Raw genomic sequence first — 21,585 nt, forward strand, 5'->3', positions numbered from 1 at the left:
TCAGTCTATGAATAGCAGTCTAAAGATTCAAGTGAGATATTGACTGTGACTGTGAATTGCTATACTGCAGTAACAGTACATTAATAACAACTTTTTTATGTTCACATACTGCAATTGCAAAAAAAGGAGAAGAGTGTAATAACCTGTGTCTTAATATTGCTAGTAAAGAAGAAACCTGAAACCTAGCCTTGTGCGTCTCACGTAGGAGAGCCATAAATATACATATACATACATATACTATACAAATCACAAACAAGTCACAAATTTCCAGAATCTTGAAATTTAAAATCAGCTGTTTGTGTGTTATTAAAAATTTACTTTTTTTTGCACAATTCGTTGTTGTAGTCGTCCAATTTTTGACCCATACATACCACCCGAATAACACTATTGGTTACCATTGGCTACCACCCGTTTTCAATTTTTTGCTTGCGGTCACTTTGACCTTAATAAAGAAGTGTTTACATTACAAAGCACAAATACACATCCAAGAGACCTCTCAATGATCTACACCTATTTTTAGGTAGAGGCTTTGCAGTACGAATAAACAAATACATTTTTCATGAATCATATTTTGAGGGAAATTCGGCAAAGCTGGTGAATTGGAATTTCAATTGGTTCGATCTCTACTGGATATGCAAAGCAATAAATTTAGCTCTGTGTCTTATCTTCTTATCATCTGCAATATGACATATGCAAAGATTCCTCTTTTTTTTCCTAAATGGAACCATTCTTCACAAGTGGCTTAGTGGGAATTGCAGCACAACCCCCAGAGTGCACATTTATTTTTCAGAAAAATGCTTATGTGATTTCATAAGATGTGATTTGCCCTCCAAGATAGTCTAAAAATGGTGGATTTGTATAGATCTGAAGAATGCAGATCTAGAATACCACCTAACAGACAAAGCACATTGTTGCTAACATATATGAGGATTAGCTGACTACCAGAGGTTGGATCTCCATATTGAGGTCTATAAGGGGTAACTCCAATGAAAAAAATGAAAAAATTATCCTGCTCAATGAATGAATATTAACATTTTTTTCAATGCTTTATTCCAAAATACTTACAACTGCCCTTACTCATCTAATCTTACACTATAAGTAAGGGCACTTGATGCCAGAAATGCGTTGGTGGTATTGGAATAAAGTGTTAAAGAAATTAATATTTTGTTGAGCCTGATTCCTCTTTTTTTGGATTTACAGCGCATGCCAGGACAAGTCCTGGGTACCCATTAATTTAGCTGCCTATTTTCACCTTAACAATGCTGGCAGAAGGAAACTTAGAAGACCATGCAATGCTCCTCTGAGATATTAAATATGGAAATTGCCTCTTGAGAAAGAAGCTTTGAACTCTAGTGCCATCTATTGGAAGTAGCATTCCTAAAAGTCAATATAAACACTTTATCGATCCTTGACACATGATTTAGGATAAAAACTATAACCGGCAACACTATACTGGCATAAACAACATGTTTTAGGGTGTTTGATCTTCATCATTGTAAAGCAAAAGGTTTGATATGATTGGATGAGAAACCTCTGATGGAATTCTCAAGGGTAACACCTTTCCTTTTGGAGAGTGCCAAGCCAGCGTAAGGAGACTTATAGGCTATGCAATGTTCTTCTGGAAAATTAAATATGGAAATTGGCTCTACTGAAAGGAAAAGTATTTCAGCTTTAGTTTCACCGACTGGAAGTAGTAAGCCTAAAATATAGAACCTTTAACAAGCATTGACACATGACTTAAGATAAAAGCAAAACTGGACACTCTATTTTCAGACACGTGTTTGGGGGTCTTTTCCCCTCATCAGTGCAAAGCAAGAGGTTTGGTTTAACTGGATGAGAGACCTACCAGAAGGCACAATAAGTGTATCTGTCATGATTCATAAGTAAGAAGCTCATGCTTCTACGTAGCAAGACTTGTGATAATAACTAATCTCTCAAGGTCAAAATAATAACATTCTAGGACCATCCAACTATTGATGACACATTTGTTTTGCCTTGTATGTCTTGCTAGAATATTTTGATGCCTTTGAACTCTCTGCAGAAATAAGTCTTAAAGTTAAGGTAAGGGTTTAGATGTTCCATAGGTTTTTTTGAAACTCCAGTACTGCTAATTGGCAGACATGGTTTGATATCTAAACAATTTTCACTAATCCCTGAACAACTAATTTTCCCCCATAGCTTGGGCAGCCTGCAGGTCTCACAATTTCTGATTTTTTTCTGTAGAAATACAGCAGAAAGCACTTTGTGAAACTTGTATATCTGAAACATTTAAACTACATGAACCTCTGTTATTTTAATTATAAAATATACTACTTTTTATTCCAATGTGCTCCTGCCAATGGAAAATATATTGATTAATACTATCTTGTACATTTTCTTAGGATTTACAGTACTTTTATGCTGAAAAGCTGTTGTTTTATTAAACGCAACTGTAAATTAGAGAATGTTCATATTTCAGACAAGCTGGTTACATTATTTAGTGCTTCAATCGATAAGGTAAGGAGAGCAGGTTATTGTGTAAAGGCTTAAATTTACAGCTGGATCTTTTAAAGTAAAGTTCAATAAGCTGGGCGGTTGGAACTTTTCCTAATGTCAGTACACAGCAGGCCCTTTCTTTTGTAAAGTGAATTTCAAAATAGTGTACAACTTTAATTAAGGAAGCAAAAACATGATGACTTCATTTTACTGAACGAGACGGTTCTTAAATACAGATAGTGGTCAAACTCATCTGCGTAACATGTTTTTTCTCTAAGCTTCTCACTCTAACTCTTACTTGTTCAAAATATTTGCCTCACAGGTCATATGGCAGCATCTTATTACATTGAGTAGCTTCACAGCTTCAGTTAGAGACATGATAGTTTTAATGAATCCTTTGTGTAATGAAATCTAATGGACCCTATTGACTTAAAGGCGTATTCCAATCTCCAAGATCCTATCCTAATATCTAGTAGGTGTAATAATAATAATATTAGCAAAAACATAGTAACATAGTAACATAGTTAGTAAGGCCGAAAAAAGACATTTGTCCATCCAGTTCAGCCTATATTCCATCATAATAAATCCCCAGATCTACGTCCTTCTACAGAACCTAATAATTGTAATACTGTTCTGCTCCAGGAAGACATCCAGGCCTCTCTTGAACCCCTCGACTGAGTTCGCCATCACCACCTCCTCAGGCAAGCAATTCCAGATTCTCACTGCCCTAACAGTAAAGAATCCTCTTCTATGTTGGTGGAAAAACCTTCTCTCCTCCAGACGCAAAGAATGCCCCCTTGTGCCCGTCACCTTCCTTGGTATAAACAGATCCTCAGTGAGATATTTGTATTGTCCCCTTATGTACTTATACATGGTTATTAGATCGCCCCTCAGTCGTCTTTTTTCTAGACTAAATAATCCTAATTTCGCTAATCTATCTGGGTATTGTAGTTCTCCCATCCCCTTTATTAACTTTGTTGCCCTCCTTTGTACTCTTTCTAGTTCCATTATATCCTTCCTGAGCACCGGTGCCCAAAACTGGACACAGTACTCCATGTGCTTTCTAACTAGGAATTTGTACAGAGGCAGTATAATGCTCTCATCATGTGTATCCAGACCTCTTTTAATGCACCCCATGATCTTGTTTGCCTTGGCAGCTGCTGCCTGGCACTGGCTGCTCCAGGTAAGTTTATCATTAACTAGGATCCCCAAGTCCTTCTCCCTGTCAGATTTACCCAGTGGTTTCCCGTTCAGTGTGTAATGGTGATATTGATTCCTTCTTCCCATGTGTATAACCTTACATTTATCATTGTTAAACCTCATCTGCCACCTTTCAGCCCAAGTTTCCAACTTATCCAGATCCATCTGTAGCAGAATACTATCTTCTCTTGTATTAACTGCTTTACATAGTTTTGTATCATCTGCAAATATCAATATTTTACTGTGTAAACCTTCTACCAGATCATTAATGAATATGTTGAAGAGAACAGGTCCCAATACCGACCCCTGCGGTACCCCACTGGTCACAGCGACCCAGTTAGAGACTATACCATTTATAACCACCCACTGCTTTCTATCACTAAGCCAGTTACTAACCCATTTACACACATTTTCCCCCAGACCAAGCATTCTCATTTTGTGTACCAACCTCTTGTGCGGCACGGTATCAAACGCTTTGGAAAAATCGAGATATACCACGTCCAATGACTCACCGTGGTCTAGCCTATAGCTTACCTCTTCATAAAAACTGATTAGATTGGTTTGACATGAGCGATTTCTCATAAACCCATGCTGATATGGAGTTAAACAGTTATTCTCATTGAGATAATCCAGAATAACATCCTTCAGAAACCCTTCAAATATTTTACCAACAGTAGAGGTTAGACTTACTTGCCTATAATTTCCAGGTTCACTTTTAGAACCCTTTTTGAATACTGGCACCAGATTTGCTATGCGCCAGTCCTGCGGAACAGACCCCGTCGCTATAGAGTCCCTAAAAATAAGAAATAATGGTTTATCTATTACATTACTTAGTTCTCTTAGTACTCGTGGGTGTATGCCATCCGGACCCGGAGATTTATCTATTTTAATCTTATTTAGCCGGTTTCGCACCTCTTCTTGGGTTAGATTGGTGAGTGTGACCCTTAATATAGGGTTTTCATTGTTTCTTGGGATTTCACCTAGCATTTCATTTTCCACCGTGAATACCGTGGAGAAGAAGGTGTTTAATATGTTAGCCTTTTCCTTGTCATCTACAACCATTCTTTCCTCACTATTTTTTAAGGGGCCTACATTTTCAGTTTTTATTCTTTTACTATTGATATAGTTGAAGAACAGTTTGGGATTAGTTTTACTCTCCTTAGCAATGTGCTTCTCTGTTTCCTTTTTGGCAGCTTTAATTAGTTTTTTAGATAAAGTATTTTTCTCCCTATAGTTTTTTAGAGCTTCAATGGTGCCATCCTGCTTTAGTAGTGCAAATGCTTTCTTTTTACTGTTAATTGCCTGTCTTACTTCTTTGTTTAGCCACATTGGGTTTTTCCTATTTCTAGTCCTTTTATTCCCACAAGGTATAAACCGCTTACAGTGCCTATTTAGGATTTTCTTAAACATTTTCCATTTATTATCTGTATTCTTATTTCTGAGGATATTGTCCCAGTCTACCAGATTAAGGGCATCTCTAAGCTGGTCAAACTTTGCCTTCCTAAAGTTCAGTGTTTTTGTGACTCCCTGACAAGTCCCCCTAGTGAAAGACAGGTGAAACTGTACAATATTGTGGTCGCTATTTCCTAGATGCCCGACCACCTGCAGATTTGTTATTCTGTCAGGTCTATTAGATAGTATTAGGTCTAAAAGTGCTGCTCCTCTGGTTGGATTCTGCACCAATTGTGAAAGATAATTTTTCTTGGTTATTAGCAGAAACCTGTTGCCTTTATGGGTTTCACAGGTTTCTGTTTCCCAGTTAATATCCGGGTAGTTAAAGTCCCCCATAACCAGGACCTCATTATAGGTTGCAGCTTCATCTATCTGCTTTAGAAGTAGACTTTCCATGATTTCTGTTATATTTGGGGGTTTGTAACAGACCCCAATGAGAATTTTGTTACCATTTTTCCCTCCATGAATTTCGACCCATATGGACTCGACATCCTCATTCCCTTCGCTAATATCCTCCCTTAAAGTGGACTTTAGACAAGACTTTACATAGAGACAAACCCCTCCTCCTCTCCGATTTTTACGATCCTTTCTAAACAGACTGTAACCCTGTAAGTTAACTGCCCAGTCATAGCTTTCATCTAACCATGTCTCGGTTATTCCCACTATGTCAAAGTTACCTGTAGATATTTCTGCTTCTAGTTCTTCCATCTTGTTTGTCAGGCTTCTGGCATTTGCGAGCATGCAGTTTAGAGGATTTTGTTTTGTTCCAATCTCCTCGCTGTGGATTGTTTTAGAAATGTTCTTACCTCCCTTCTGAGTATGTTTTCCTGGGTCTTCTTTGTTCAAGTCTAATGTTTTTCTTCCCGTCCCCTCTTCTTCTAGTTTAACGCCCTCCTGATGAGTGTAGCGAGTCTTCTGGCGAATGTGTGTTTCCCAGGTTTGTTGAGGTGTAGTCCGTCTCTGGCGAGGAGTCCATCGTACAAGTAATTCACACCGTGGTCCAGGAATCCGAATCCTTGTTGTCTGCACCATCGTCTTAGCCAGTTGTTCGCATCAAGGATCCTGTTCCATCTCCTGGTGCCATGCCCGTCTACTGGAAGGATAGAAGAAAAAACTACCTGTGCATCCAGTTCCTTTACTTTCTTCCCCAACTCTTCAAAGTCCTTGCAGATTGTCGGTAGGTCCTTCCAATTTGAAATGTAGTATAGTTTTTCTGATTCACCATGTCTCTTTCCTCATGTGCAGGCATTGCAAGACCTTAGGTATCCATGGTTACGACCACTGATATAGTGACAGTTAGGTAGCTATTTGCTAGTGGTCATATCCTTTGATACCTCATATCCTGCAATATCTCCACATGAGGAAAGAGACATAATGAATCAGAAAAACCATACTAAATTTCTAATTGGAGGGTTTTGCTAATATTATTATTACACCTACTACATATTGGGATAAAATCTTGGAGATTGGAATATCTCTTTATTCTTTAACATTGTTTTTTTTTTCTTAAAGGAGAGGATAGGCTACACTACTCTGCCCATCAAAAGGCAAACAAAAATGTTAGGGATACTAAGCAATATTTTGCCAAGTGAATTAAAAGCTAATCAGAGCAATAGTCTAAGTGCAACACACCTGCTAACGTGTAGTATCTCCAAATCTACAACATTTAATCTAGAACTTGTGTTATAGGGGTTGTCTACGTTTGGGGACATTTTTGTTACATAAATGCATAATATTGGGGTTAAAAATAATTTTTGAAACTAACACTGGAAAAATCCCCCATTTTAAAGTTAAAAGTGTAAATCTTTAAAGCAAACCTGTCAGCAGGACTTTGCTAAGTAAACTTCAGGCATTGTCAGGTTAGTACTGTTATACTGATTAAAATTATATTTTGGGTGAAGAAATCCATCTTGTGGTTTTTGTGTAATCAGTGTTAGAAATTTTAATTTAATGAGATGCCCGTGCTCTGGGGCGGCACCGTAGGTAGAGTCTTATCTTCCTGCTCTAAGTCAGATAAATCAAGGAAAAAGCTGCACACAGGCCGCCTCTTAAAACATAAATTAACTGTGGTTTATCACATCTTTGGGAAATTGAGTAATTGCCCAACCACACGCAGGCTTGATTACTGCCACACCTGTTCTCAATCAAAAAATCACTTAAATAAGACCTGCCTGACAAAGTGAACTAGACCAAAAGGCCTCAAAAGCTAGACATCATGCTGCGATCCAAAGAAATTCTGAAACAAATGAGAAACAAAGTAAATGAGAACTATCAGTCTGAAAAAGTTTATACAGCCATTTCTAAAGCTTTCATTTGTAGATATGTGAGCCATTATCTAAAAATGGTGAAAGCATGTAACAGTGGTGAACTCTCCCAGGAGTGGCTGGCCAACCAAACTTACACCAAGAGTGCAGCAACAACTCATCCGAGAGGTTACAAAAGACCCCACAACAACTTCAAGAACTACAGGCCTCACTTGCCTCAGTTAAGGTCAGTGTTCATAACTCCACCATAAAAAAGAGACTGGGCAAAAATGGTCTGCATGGCATAGTTCCAAGATGAAAACCACTACTGAGAAATAAGAACATAAAGGCTTGTCCCAGCTTTGCCAGAAAACATCTTGATTATCCACAAGACTTTTGGGAGAATACTCTGTGTACTGACAAGACAAAAGTTGAACTTTTTGGAACGTGTATGTCCCGTTACATCTCGAGTAGAAGTAACGCAGTATTTAAAAAAAGGAACATCATACAAACAGTAAAATATGATGGTGGTAGTGTGATGATCTGGGGCTGTTTTGCTGCTTCAGGACCTGGAAGACTTGGAACAGGAACCATGAATTCTGGCGTCTACCAAAAAACTTGAAGGAGAATGTCCAGCCATCTGTTCGTGACCTCAATCTGAAGTGCACTTGGGTTATGCAGCAGGACAAAACAGACCAGCAAGTCTACATCTGAATGGCTTAATAAAAAAAAATTAAGACTTTAGAGTGGCCTAGTCAAAGTCCTGACCTTAATCTGAGTGAGATGCTGTGGCATAACCTTGAAAAGGGGAGTCATGCTCGAAAACGCTCCAATGTGGCTGAATTACAACAATTCTGCAAAGATGAGTGGGCCAAAATTTCTCCAGAGCATTGTAAAATACCCATTGCCAGTTATTGCAAAAGCTTGATTGCAATTGTTACTACTAAGGGTGGCTCAACCAGTTATGAGATTTAAGGGAAAATCACTTTTTCACACAGGGCCCTGTAGATATAGATTTATTTTTCCCTTAATAATAAAGACCTTCATTTAAAAACGGCATATTGTCCTTACTTGTGTTATCTTTGTCTAATGTTTATATTTGGTTGTTTGGTGATCTGAAACATTTAAGTGTGACAAACATGCAAAAGAATAGGAAATCAGGAAGGGGGCAAACACTTTTTCACACAACTGTATATCTGTGCTAATGTACCATACAATTACCTACAGAAGATACTGGATCCTCACTTCTGGTCAGAGCTGGGAAGAGGGCGCATTGTCCCTGTGCACTGAGAAGAACGGTGCACAGTGACAGGGATGTACTGAGCATCAGTAGAGCAGGGACTAGCCCAGCCCCTGAAATGGAGGTCACTGAATATGTTTCGTATCAGTGAGGTGGCAGAGGCTGCTGCAATAACCACAGCCTCTACCCTTTGATGACGGTTTGATTGAGTATCTCAGCGTAATCAAAGAGGAAGTAATAGAAAAAAAATTTAGTAGTTATATAGCGTAGTTAGGGAAGACTAGGGAATTTTTATTTGAAATATATTAGAAAAAAGATTAGATTATGACATAAAATAGAGATTTAGGATAAAAATAAAATTTAGTTTTGGATCACCCCTTTAATAGCCTGCTTAAAGATAGACTGCAGTAAATGACTGCTGATCGGTAATGGTGTATCGATTGGTGGTTCTTTAGTGCTGCCGATTGATCCGTGTAAACACACTACCATACAGTATCCCTATGCTGAATAAATATTTACATCCAGTAATTTACAGCTGAGGTTTTGGCTGATTACTTCCTTTTTCGTCTTCATCTTATCAAACCTTCATGTCGATGTTCTAACACCTGGACTCGGTCACTGCAAAGATTGTCGCACTGATCACCGAAAACTGAAAATAAAAAAGGTCACTTATATGTACAGATGTTTCCTGAATAAAAAAAAATCCTCCCACACTATGCCGCTGAATACAGACATGCACCCACCAGCTATTTATATAATTGCCTTGTAATGTTTTCATTTCCTGTTCTGTCCAGATGTCACCGTATCCCAGAATTCCAAGTGGAGGAAGTTCACTGACTGCCATACTGGGACACCCAAGTGATGGGTGTCTCAATATGGAAGATGCTGCTGGTACCAGCCTATTGCGCGGTACCACCAGCAGAACGCCGTCACACCACACACACACACTCTATACGCCGTACTCACCACACACACACACACATTCACACTCTCACACTCACACACACACACACTCACGCACCCTCTTGCACGGAACCACCAGTGGAACACCGTCGCGAACACGCCACCACCGGGATCAGCCAAATGATTCACTGACTGCCGCCATCTTTGTACAGGAGGAGCACATGCGCAGTTTTAATGTGACCGCCACTATCTGTCTGCACAAAGTGGTGGTGGTCTGATTTACTGCGCCTGCGCGAATTACACGCAGGTGCAGTGAACCATTCGGCTGATCCCGGCGGCAGATGTGCGACGTGTCTACAGGCAGAGGAAGCCGATCACATTAAAAGGGTTTTCCCACAAACGAAAGTTCATTTTAGAAATTGTCTGTGTCTGACCATGTATGGAGCATTCTACATCTCCTGGGCAGGGGAGGAAGAAAAAGACAATACTGACATTACAGAAGGGGATCACAGTGGATTCATTTTGTGAGGTAAAATATTTCACTGACTGTTTTTAAAAAATATTTTGCCTCACAAAATGTATCCTCTGTGATCTCCTGCTGTAATGTCAGTATTGTCTTTGAGGGTAGAACATCTAGCATCGGGCCTCCATCTAGTAAATATATAATTGGCTATCATGCAACCCACCAATAAATATATAAATTGATAATCCTCCACTGTGCCACCTGTTAACTATAATTAGCCACTTTTCCTAGCCCAATAAATATGTAAATTAATTACCACTGTATTCTTCCCTCAATTCATTACCAGTCACTTTCCTGCACCCTCAGCCTCCCACCACTGTGCACCTCTCGCTCCCCCATTCACTATAATTACATGCCATTTGAATTCATTACAAACATATGTCCCCTTCCCTCCAATTGATTATGTCCTGTCCTCTCCCCCCACTCCCCACCCTCAGTTCATTATCATTTGCTCTCTCCAAATCCCATTTAGTTATTTTTAATTGAAAAAAAAGTTTTTAATACTTACCTCTCCATACCTACTCATTCAGCTCCACTACTTATGGATGATATGCTGGCACCGGCATGATGACATAGCATGTAACAAAAAAGGAGGCAGGCGATGCCCTGGATCCACGCTGCCATTCTGTACTACCAGCAGCAGTGCTCTAGAAGCGCTTCCTACTCAGAGATGTGTGCGGCACACAAAACATTATAATGAAGACAATCTGGCCATGGACCCCCCTCGAAGCCGTTGGTCCTGGGCGGCAGCCCAGTTTGTCCTCATTATAATCCGCCTATGCCTACGGGATCTATTTGTACAAACAACTGCTCTGTTTCTGTAAGCAAGTTTAGCTTAGCATCTGAACTGACCCCAGGCCTTGTACCTTTTATGGGTATGTTAAAAATCAAGTCACTTTGTAACACAAAATGCAAAAAAATTAGAGCCCGCACACCATTAGTTTTAAATGAATGTACAGGTGCACTAATACCCTACATAACCATTATGTAAAGATATACATACACAAAGCGTCAGCACACTGCGATTAATAAAAGCATGCATTCCAATATTGCTGTAATTGTTAAAAAGGTAAGGTGCTTAGCGTTTTTTGATGAAACAGCACAAAGCCATCCAACCATGTCAAGGTGTTACTATGGATGGTCCCTATCACTAACATCCTACCTATGTGCCATATTCAAACCAAACAGGAAAAGGAGCAGTGATTTCCAGGCACTGCCACAGAGTAAAGACAAGGGTGTATATTATCTGGATCTTTATTCATTCATACTACCTTTTTCAAAGTCAGATTGACTCCTTCATCAGGTATAGTTTGTTATACAGCAGTGGTGTAACTTAGGTTTTACAACACTCGGGGCAAGAATTCAGTTTGGTGGCCCTCCAAACACATATGCAATTTGCACGCTTAGTCATATGTCGACTAGCTGCTCTCCCTAATTCTCTCAATGTTCGGTGAAAAACTGAGAGAAGCAGGAAGAAACGCTCATTGTCACGTGACTGTAAGTATGAAAATTGCATGAGTGAGGTGGCCATGTGTTGTCTGCTGAAGGGGCAAGCAGAGCTGAATCCTGACAGTGAGTATATTACACGCTGTTAGGATTGGCCACAGGGCTTCATTTGAAATGAAAGTTTGAAATGAAAGTCTGCACTCATTCTATGTGACTGCATGTTTCTGAATTCTCACAGCGCATGCACTGTATACTTTTAGGATTCTTTCTTGCTGATGGCAAGAGTGGATGATCATGTCAGCACAAGTATGCTATGTGTATACTTCTTGCCACATTCCGACCAGACATGTCTGAACTCACTCAATTAATGTTCATTGAGTGAGTCCACGCATGCCCAGTCGGCATGTGACCACATGTGTGAAAATCGCCGGCACCAGAGAATACTAACAGTGTGCAGTGCGTGTTGTGAGATTTTAGAAGGTTGCAGTCACACAGAATTACTGCAAAATCATCACAAACTTGGATAACCCCTTTAATGCTCCTAGCATAAATAAAAATTTGAGAATTAGTCAGTATCACAAAAGCAATTTACATCAATGTACCTTGTAAATGATAATGTTTCTGATTGAAGTCGTCCTCTTTTCTTCTTCATCTTGTCCAGATTCCATGATGACTTTTCTCATCCACAACCTGTCTCTGCAGACTTCTCTCTTTTCCGGTCTTATGCAGTACATTCCCACACAATACTCTTAATAGTGGCAGTGTCATTATAATGCTTCTGAATAAAAATATCTGCCCTATGCTGAGCCCCTGAATAAATAATTTCCCCTCACTATAATCACTGCAGGAAATATGACCCCCACATTGTCTCTCTTATGGTACATGCCTCCACACTGTCCTCTCCTTTTCATACTGGGCCCCCTCTTCACACTCTCCTCTCACACTGCGTCTGCCCAAGAGACCCAATCTGTATATTGTGCCCCATCACACTCCCCCTTCTTGGCGTACTGTCCCCTGCTTTCTGTGGTCTTACATTGTTCATCCATGCTACCTCCCACACTACGTAGTCTCTAGTCTGTGCCCATTCACTCTTTTCTCCCCAATACTGTCTCTTCATACTATTCCCCTTAATAGTCTCCTCACACATTTCCCACTCAAACTGTCTCTTCTCACATCGCCTTTCTAACCATACTGTCTCCTCATATATTTACCCCCTTACTCTTCATACTGCCTTCTCACACATCCCCCAACTCCCCATACTGTATCTGCACACATCCTATCACCCTAGCTCCCCATACTGTGTCCACATATATTTTCCCTTGCTACTCATACTGTGTCTGCACTAATCCCACCTCTCACCATACTGTTTATGCACCTATTCCTTACTGACTTCCATATTTTTTCAGCATATATTGCCCCTTGACTCCCCATACTGCGTTTACATCCATCCTCCCTATTCTGTGTCTGCACTAATCCCCCATCCCCCACTCATCATACTGTTTCTGCACCCATCCCCCTCATAAATTCCAACCTCATTCCTCATCCCATGTCTGCACCCACCCCCCACTCATCATACTGTATCAGCACCCATCCCCCCACTCACCAGACTGTGTCTGCACCCATCCCCTCATACTGCTTCCTCGTAAATGCCTCCTATATCTCACCTTGCTCCTCATAATGTGTCTTAGAATTTCTCCCTCTCCCAATTTTTGTTCTACCAGTAATGTGGGAACCCCCTATTGTTGCAGTGATATGACGGACCTGAGTGAGGGCTTGTTTTATGTGGAATAAGTTAGGGTGTTTACTGGTAACATTTTGGGGTACATTATATTTTTCGATTGCTTCCAGGATAAGGCTGGGATCACATTCTTGCATTCTACACTGAGCATTTACCTCAGGGTTTCCGTGTAAATGCAACAGAAATGCGATTCAAATGAAACCCCATATGGAACCATGGTGAGGCATATGGAGGCAGATGGAGACACTTCATACTCCATTTTACATCTACTCTGGTGGTATACACACAGACCATTCCAAAATGGCTCCATTTGCCTCGTGAGTAGTTTTCTCTGAATTGCAGTTTTGGGGAAGTTACACGGTAACCCCGCTGTAAGCGCTCAGCAGAGACAGCAGGATATATGTGAGCCAAGCCTTATTCTGATTTTTTTGGGTAGAATAAGTAAATAGACAGCAGTACAAATATACTTGTTATTTTTACTTTTTCACCGTGAGGTATAAGTGATACAGGGAATTTATTCGTCGGGTCGGTGCGACAATAATGATACCAGATTTATAGCAGGGCATGTCCAGGTCACAGCTAAAGGCAGCCACAATGCAGGAGATGTTGTCGGACACCAACCGCAGTCTCCTATGTACTGAAGCTAACGTATATATGTGTGTGTTGTCCTCAGACACTTACACATAAGCAAATGAAAATGACAATCCCCAGTGGCTGAAGAAAAAAAATAATAAATACAATTTTTTTTTTTTAAAGCAGAGCATTTAATTTTGTATTAAAAGTAATTGATTATATAATCAATAATTATTAATACAAACATAAAAATTGTGGCACCTTCCCTTCAAACTGCTGGATCTAAGTAGATTTTCTAAATCTGAGACAGTAAAAATGCATTTTTTTAATGACGTATGCAACATTTTCATAGGTATGAAAATGGTTTCTCATATAACCAAGAGCAATTCTTTAAATGCTAATAAATTTTGAAGTTTGAAAATTTAACCACAAGCCTCATTATTAGTTTTGAATGCTGTGCTGTATGTAGAGAACATAAAGGTATACCTATGTCATGTTAATCACTTACCTCCTAAAACCTTTCACCTGAAAAGCCCAGAGTATCTTCCATTAATAAAAATAAAAACATAATAAAAGGAAAAAAGCAGTATGAGTCATAATTTCAAACAGGTGAAAATTAATACCAGTTTTATAATTAAAATGGATAAAAAAATAGGCTGTGTCTGTTTTAGATCATTCTCTATACCAAAATCTACATAATGACATGTTGGATATACGGCATACATATTGTGTACCAGTTGATCCTACTGAAGGATAACAAACAAATTAGTAAAAGTAATGCAGGTATCACTTCTCAGAAGCAGTCACACTCTTTTCTCAGAAACAGTCAGATTTGATAATACTTTATAACCTCTAATAGCAGGAATTGAGTCTCTTAATGAGAGACTTGGTAACTGGATAGATGATCTATCGTAGCACAACTACCAGGCTATCTGTAAATGGAACTAGATCCATGCTTCTCAAACTGTGAGTAGTCGAAATCAGAGCCTAGCTGCACGATTGCAGCCCAGAGTGTTTTATCCTGGAATGTTTCGGCATTTCATAGAGGATCTACTTTAAAGAGGTTGTCCACTACTTTATCTATGTCTGATCGGTCCTATGTCTGATTTGAATGGGAGGCGGATGTGCAGTACCCAGCTGTGGCCACTATGAGAAGACGGAGCATTTCAGGATGGTGGTCACCACCGCGGGCATAGAGAGCATCAGGTCAGTAGGGACACTGGGTGTCGGATCCCAACCGATCAGATACTGATGACTTTTCCAAAAAATAAGTCATCAATGATAAAATAATGGACAACCTCTTTAAAGATCCCAGCATCACTCCAGGTGATTGACAGTGATTGACTCCTGGTGCAGTAGAGACCTGTCATTCACTTCTAGTTCTGGAAGAAGTCAGCTGAGGCAGCAACTGACTCATTTCAACTATTCTTATGGTCCCTGGCCAGATTTTTAAAGGAAGTATGTAATCCGCAAAGTGCAAATAAAACTGCTTACAGAACCTGTCATGTAAAATAACGCTATTAATCTGTAAATATGGGGTTAATCTGCAGTTTTATAGCATTCTGATACCGTGCAGCACCAACACTGAGAGCTTGCTGCCAGGAGGAAATGAACTTTATCCTTCTCAGCAGCATGTGGCTTTCAGTCATAGAGGTGGTGCTGGTACGGTTTCAGTCTTCGCTCAGTGTATAGAAAACGGAGGCTGTAACTGTGCCCTCAGCACTAACTGACAGCCTGCTCTATTGCAGACCCTGCTGGCAGTCAGTGCTGGGGGTGCGGTTACAGCAACTTTCTCCACACACTGGCCAGTCATTCAAACCATGCCGGCACCACTCCTATGACTGGAAGCCAAATGCTGTTTTGGGGAATAAAATTAATTTCCTCCCGGCAGCGAGGCTCTTAGTGTCAGAATGCTATTAACCTGCAGACTAACCCCATATCTGCAGGTTAATAGCGTTATTATACATGGTAGGTCCCTTTTAAACGTTTATATAGGGAACTCAGCCTCTATAAAAATCATACCAGGTATATACATTTTAATGTCATATTTGCAGAAAAATCTGCTGTACTTCCACTGACTTTTACCTGCCAGCAGCCGTATATCACAATGCTTCAATGTCCTCTCCTCGCCTGTGAAGCCACACACGTGTTATACTTCCAGATGTATGGAGCAGTATCCGTAGACAGGCAAAAGCCAGGCATCAGAGCAGGTCCACAGCAACATGTTGTGCATGTCTGCAATAGCACCCTGAGAGCGCCTCTGGGCTCCACCAGTGTAATTTCGTAAATGCGGAAACTTGGGATTGATTTTAGATAGTGTGAACTCTGGTAAAAAGTGCTGTCAATCACAATGGGTGACTGGGCTTAACATGTAAATCGGAGGTCATATCGGTGCTCACCAAGGATGCATTGAGAAGTATATGAAATAAAAGTAGATTTTTATGTAAATATAATGTTAAAGAATATATGCCTCGTGTGATTATTACAGTTGCCAAGTACCCTATATAAGTATTTAGACAGTTTAATTTGTACCTTGGAGCTATTCAGAGAAAAACATTCAAATTTTTGTGTGTTTTCTGTTAACATGTATTGTTGTTCTTGTTTTCCCAGACCGGGAGTACTGGATTTAACCAGGGGGGAGTGCAGCGCCCCAGAGTCCTGGTCGTTGCAGTAATGTCGCTCTGCCACTAAGGGGAGTGATGTTACGTCTGATTGCACTAAAGGAGTTCACCTGACCAGGTAACACTCACACTACACTTCACACTCTGGCCACCAGGGGGAGTGGTTCTATCTAGTAGGCCACTCCTCACACTCTGGTAAAACTGGGGGTTGGACAGGAAGACAGGGAGAAGTAACTGGGAAGAGCTAGAGAGAGGACCTGTCAGGGATGGGATCCTGACAGATTCCTAAGAAAGGACAAAAAGGGAGAAAACGGGAATACAGCAAAGAGGCGATAGGACCAGAAGGAGTTGTGCTGTAAGATCGAGGCAACATCCTTCTGAGGCGCAAACAGTCAGTGGCCGGAATGCCAAGAAAGTAAGAGACTTTAAGCATTACTTCAAACCACAGCAGGACAGCCAATTATAGGTTGGCTGTCTCACTAAAACACCTAAGCAGACAATGGAGGCAGCTGTGGGAGAGGGGTCCCGGAAGAACTCCAGGTTTACCCCGTCATACGGGTGCGTCCTAACCATATCATCTGGGGGACGGAGAGAACGAACATCAGAGACAGACAGAATCAGTTGTGAGGACTATCCTGGGGTGCTCAGCAGGGAAGGACTACAACACACAGGCGCTAGAAGGTAGACACTGATTCCCACCTGCAAAGGGAACTCCGGATGTGCCGTTGGACCGGCCGGTCTCAGCCAGCCCGGTTAACAGTGCTCTGGATTGGGTACCTCCAAACCTTCAGTAAAAAGATAAAGAGACTGCAACCTGGTGTCCTTGTTATTACTGCGACCGGCACCACACCAAAACAGCATCACCCTCCACCTTCATTGGACGCCCCTCAGCAGGGTCACGGGCCGGGTCTAGCCACCGTGACAACCCCAGAACTGAGACAGAGAGGCCCGGTACCGGGTACCCCTCGGCCCTGCGGCAGTGGGGGCGCTCCAATTTGGCGTCACGAACAGGATCTACTTAAGCCTGAAGAATCAGGTCATGTGTGCCTTGGAATTGTGATTTGTTGTGCTTGGACTGTGACTGATTGCAAAGACTGCGCATTGCTGATTGCCGCCAAGAACTCCCGCCACAATTCGCCATTGCCGCGCACGGAGGGAGGAGCCTTAGCTTCGTGGGCGGAATCGGTCAAAAGAAGCGCGGGACAAGAAAGCGCGGTAAAGTGCCAACTCCGGAAGAGGAACTCCAACCTCCAGCAGGTTAGTGGGAGGAAGGGACAGCCATGTCCGAGTCGGGAGGAGCGGAGGCGGCGGTTGCAGCCGTGGACGCAGGGGCAGCTCCGGTCCCCGCAGTGGACGTAGCCGCGGCCGTAATACCACCACCGGTTGCCGCAGAACCCGCTGCCCCCATCGGCCAGTCGGACACTGCCGCTACCACAAAGGCCATAATGCCCTTCTCTATGCCGTACCTGCCCGGAGCGGCCTGGCTCCCACGATACTCTGGGGAGTCGCATACATTCACTGACTTCAAAGAAGGGATCTGCAGCCTGCTCGAGTTCTATCCCCTGACAGAGCCTCAGAAGGTTCATATGATAATCGGCCAACTCTTTGGGGCGGCTCTGAGAGAAGTGAAATCCTGGCCCGCCGCGGATAAGGGAACGGCACAGCAGGTTTTTGCAAAGCTTAAAGCCACCTTCGATACCCGTACTGCTACAGAAATTAAATTGACTTTCTATGGATGCAAACAGAGACCGCAGGATAGCTGACGGGACTATGCCCTTAATCTCCAGGAGGCGCTGCAGGCCATTAATCAGAGTGACCCCGGTAGCATGCAAGATGAGGATAAACTCCTGAAAGAGCGGTTCATTGAGGGGCTCCTGTGCAGTCACCAAAGGGGCCAATTACACTTCCTGGCCATGCAGAAACCAGACTTGACTTTTGCGCAATTCAAGGATAAAGCTATCCAGGCGCTGCAGGAGCGACAACCCAGCCGCGCAATACCACCCAGGCGTCCCGCTCTCACATACCACCAGGAGGTGGTGTCGGATGCCCCAGTCGCCGCCGAGGCCGACGCCCAGAGCCTAGAGGACGACTCCCCTGGAGGACTCCGCCTCCAGTTGCAGGAGCTGACCAAGAGCATTGCTGCCCTAGCCCGGACTGTGCAGTCCCTACAGGAGGCCCCCAAGGAGAAGATCCAGCTGGCCTCCAGACCAGAAGATGTCCCCTGGATGCGACAGAGGAGGACTCCGCCGACCAGAGGCCGGGACGACGATCGCTTTCATCGGGACGGACGACCCATCTGCCGCCGCTGTCACCAGGTGGGCCACCTTGCAAGGTACTGTCCTTTAAACGAGCAACCCCTGGGGCAAAGGGCCAACCCCCAGGAGTAGGATGATCAGGCCCGCAGCATTGGAGAGCCAAATACGTTGGAGGGCGACCAGTTCTTCCTGTTGTGATTGACGGTATCCCCATGAACGCTCTGCTGGACACCGGTTCTCAGGTGACGTCTATGCCTTACGTGCTTTATAAACGGTATTGGGAGGATGCTGATATTACTCGTGGCCCCGATGACGATTTCACCATCATAGCCAGTAATGGTAAGCCGTTGCCACAAGTGGGATATAAAGAGGTCACCATCAAGGTGGGGCGGGTGGAATTGAAGGCCCAAGGGATTGTAATTGTTGATATGGACCGCCGTGAATGTAATCCCATGATGACCATCGGTACCAATGTTATAGAAAATTGTCTTGCAGAAGTTATTGTCTTGTTACAACAGGTAGCAGAAACCGCTGGCTACAGTGAACAACGCGCCCTGCAAAAAGAAATCAGGGCTCTGATGCAGAGACAGCAGGTAGAGCTGATTGGTGGTGAAATTGGTCGTGTCACTGTGAGTGATTCAAACCATATTGCAATACCCCCCAGGAGTGAGATGTTAATATGGTGTCGGGCAGCCATAGGCCTCCGGGGAAAGGACTACCAGGCCCTGGTAGAACCTGTGTATTCAGACAATAGGCCTACTCTCCTGACAGCTAGGGGGGTGGTCGACGTCTGCCAGTGGAGGGTGCCCGTACGTGTCCTTAATTGTGGGGAGGAAGAGGTCCACCTCACCAAGTATGCCACGCTTGCCAAACTGTTCGCTGTCAATAATAGTGTGATACAGACACCTGGACCCTTGGCCCCGTCTAACCTGGCGGAGGACAATGGTTCTGCGGGGCACTCGAAAGATTGGTGTCGGGAATTGCATGTGGGCACTGACTCCACCCCATCCCTTCAGAAACAGGGGGCCTACAGGGTGGTTCACGAGCACGAGCGAGTATTTAGCAAACACCCCTTAGATTTTGGACAGGTGAAAGGGATCCAACATCATATCCCCACGGGAGATCACCGGCCCATAAAAGAGAGATACCGCCCTGTGCCCCCAGCTCATTACCAGTGTGCCAAGGACATGTTGCGAGAAATGAAGGAGGCTGGGGTAAAGGTAAAGGGTATTGAAACTTGACCGTGATCTTATTCAAGAGGCGATAATCAATACAGGGTCTCAAGGAGCCATCCTTCTTGGCAACAAAAAAAAAACCTGCTCCCAATGGTGAAGAAGATGGCCGAATATGCCCCTTCTCCAAAGACTCCTTAACATAACTCCGCATGGCGGCATGTTCTGGCATCCTCATTCCATTTAGTCAGCACAGACCATTTTCTAAATTTCTGGCAATACGATTCTGCCGCTTCTTGACCCTGACACAGGGCCAACAAGGTCTTCTCAGCATGATCCACTGAATTAGGTTCATCATACAATAACCCAAGCGCCTGAAAAAAGGTGTCTACATGAAGCAAAGCCGGATTCCCAGATTCCAGGGAGAATGCCCAATCCTGAGAATCACCACGCAGCAGAGATATGACAATTTTAACCTGCTGGATGGGATCACCAGAGGAACGGGGTTTCAGAGCAAAAAACAGTTTACAGTTATTTTTAAAGCTCAAAAATTTGGACCTGTCCCCAAAGAACAAATCAGGAGTTGGAATTCTAGGCTCTAAAACCGGAGTCTGAACGATATAATCGGAAATACCCTGTACTCTAGCAGCAAGTTGATCCACACGAGAAGCCAATTCCTGAACATCCATGCCAGCGCCAAACTCCTGAGCTACCCAGAGGTAAAGAGGGAAGAAAAGACACAACAGACTACAGAAAAAAAAAATGGCTCAGCACTTTCCTTCCCTTCTTCTGAGATGCGATTAACTCATTTGTGGGCCAGTTGTACTGTTATGATCTGGTGGCCTAGGAGCAGCATGAGACGTACTCTGGAGAAGGTGGTACCTGTACTGACTGCAGACCCTGAACTTAACACCGCAACTAGAAGTAGCCGTGGAATGTACCTAACACTCCCTAGACATCTCGACACAGCCGGAGGACTAATTACCCCTAGAGATAGAAAAGGGAAAACTATCTTGCCTCAGAGAAAATCCCCAAAGGAAAGACAGCCCCCCACAAATATTGACTGTGAGAGGAGAGGGAAATAACATACGCAGACTGAAATCAGGATTTAGCAAAGGAGGCCTCTTCTAGCTAAATAGAAAGGATAGGACAGAGTACTATGCGGTCAGTATTAAAACACTAGAAAATATCCACCACAGAAAATACAAAATCTCCACATCTAACTAAAGATATGAAGGGTATATCTGCATCTCCAGAGATACCAGCTTGGCTGAACAAATCCTTATACAGACCAAGCTGGACAAGACAAAACATGGAAAAGAACTGAACAATAAGGCCCACAGCATGTGGACTGCAAAAAACAAAGCCAGAACTTATCTTTGTTGAAATGAATAGCAAAGCAGGAGAGACCAGGCAGGGATGTGAATCCTCCAGGAACAATGGACAACTGGCACTGACTAAAGGGTCAAGCAAGACTAAATAGCTCAGTCAGACTTGCAATAAGTGGACACATCTGATGAATGCTGCGATCCAAAGACAGCAGCGCTACCACTTATAACCACCGGAGGGAGCCCAAGAGCAGAATTCACAACAGGTCTGATCACGCACCAGTATTTGGAGAACTGGGGGTACAGAGGAAGGGAGGAAATAGGGGTTATACATGGAGACTTAATGACAACCTTTTGAAGGATGAGATATGTATGCTTGCTATTAAGGATGCAGTTAAGTCTTTTCCGATAGATCA

The sequence above is a fragment of the Ranitomeya variabilis genome, chromosome 2 (genome assembly GCF_051348905.1).
Source record: "Ranitomeya variabilis isolate aRanVar5 chromosome 2, aRanVar5.hap1, whole genome shotgun sequence".
NCBI lineage: Eukaryota > Metazoa > Chordata > Amphibia > Anura > Dendrobatidae > Ranitomeya > Ranitomeya variabilis.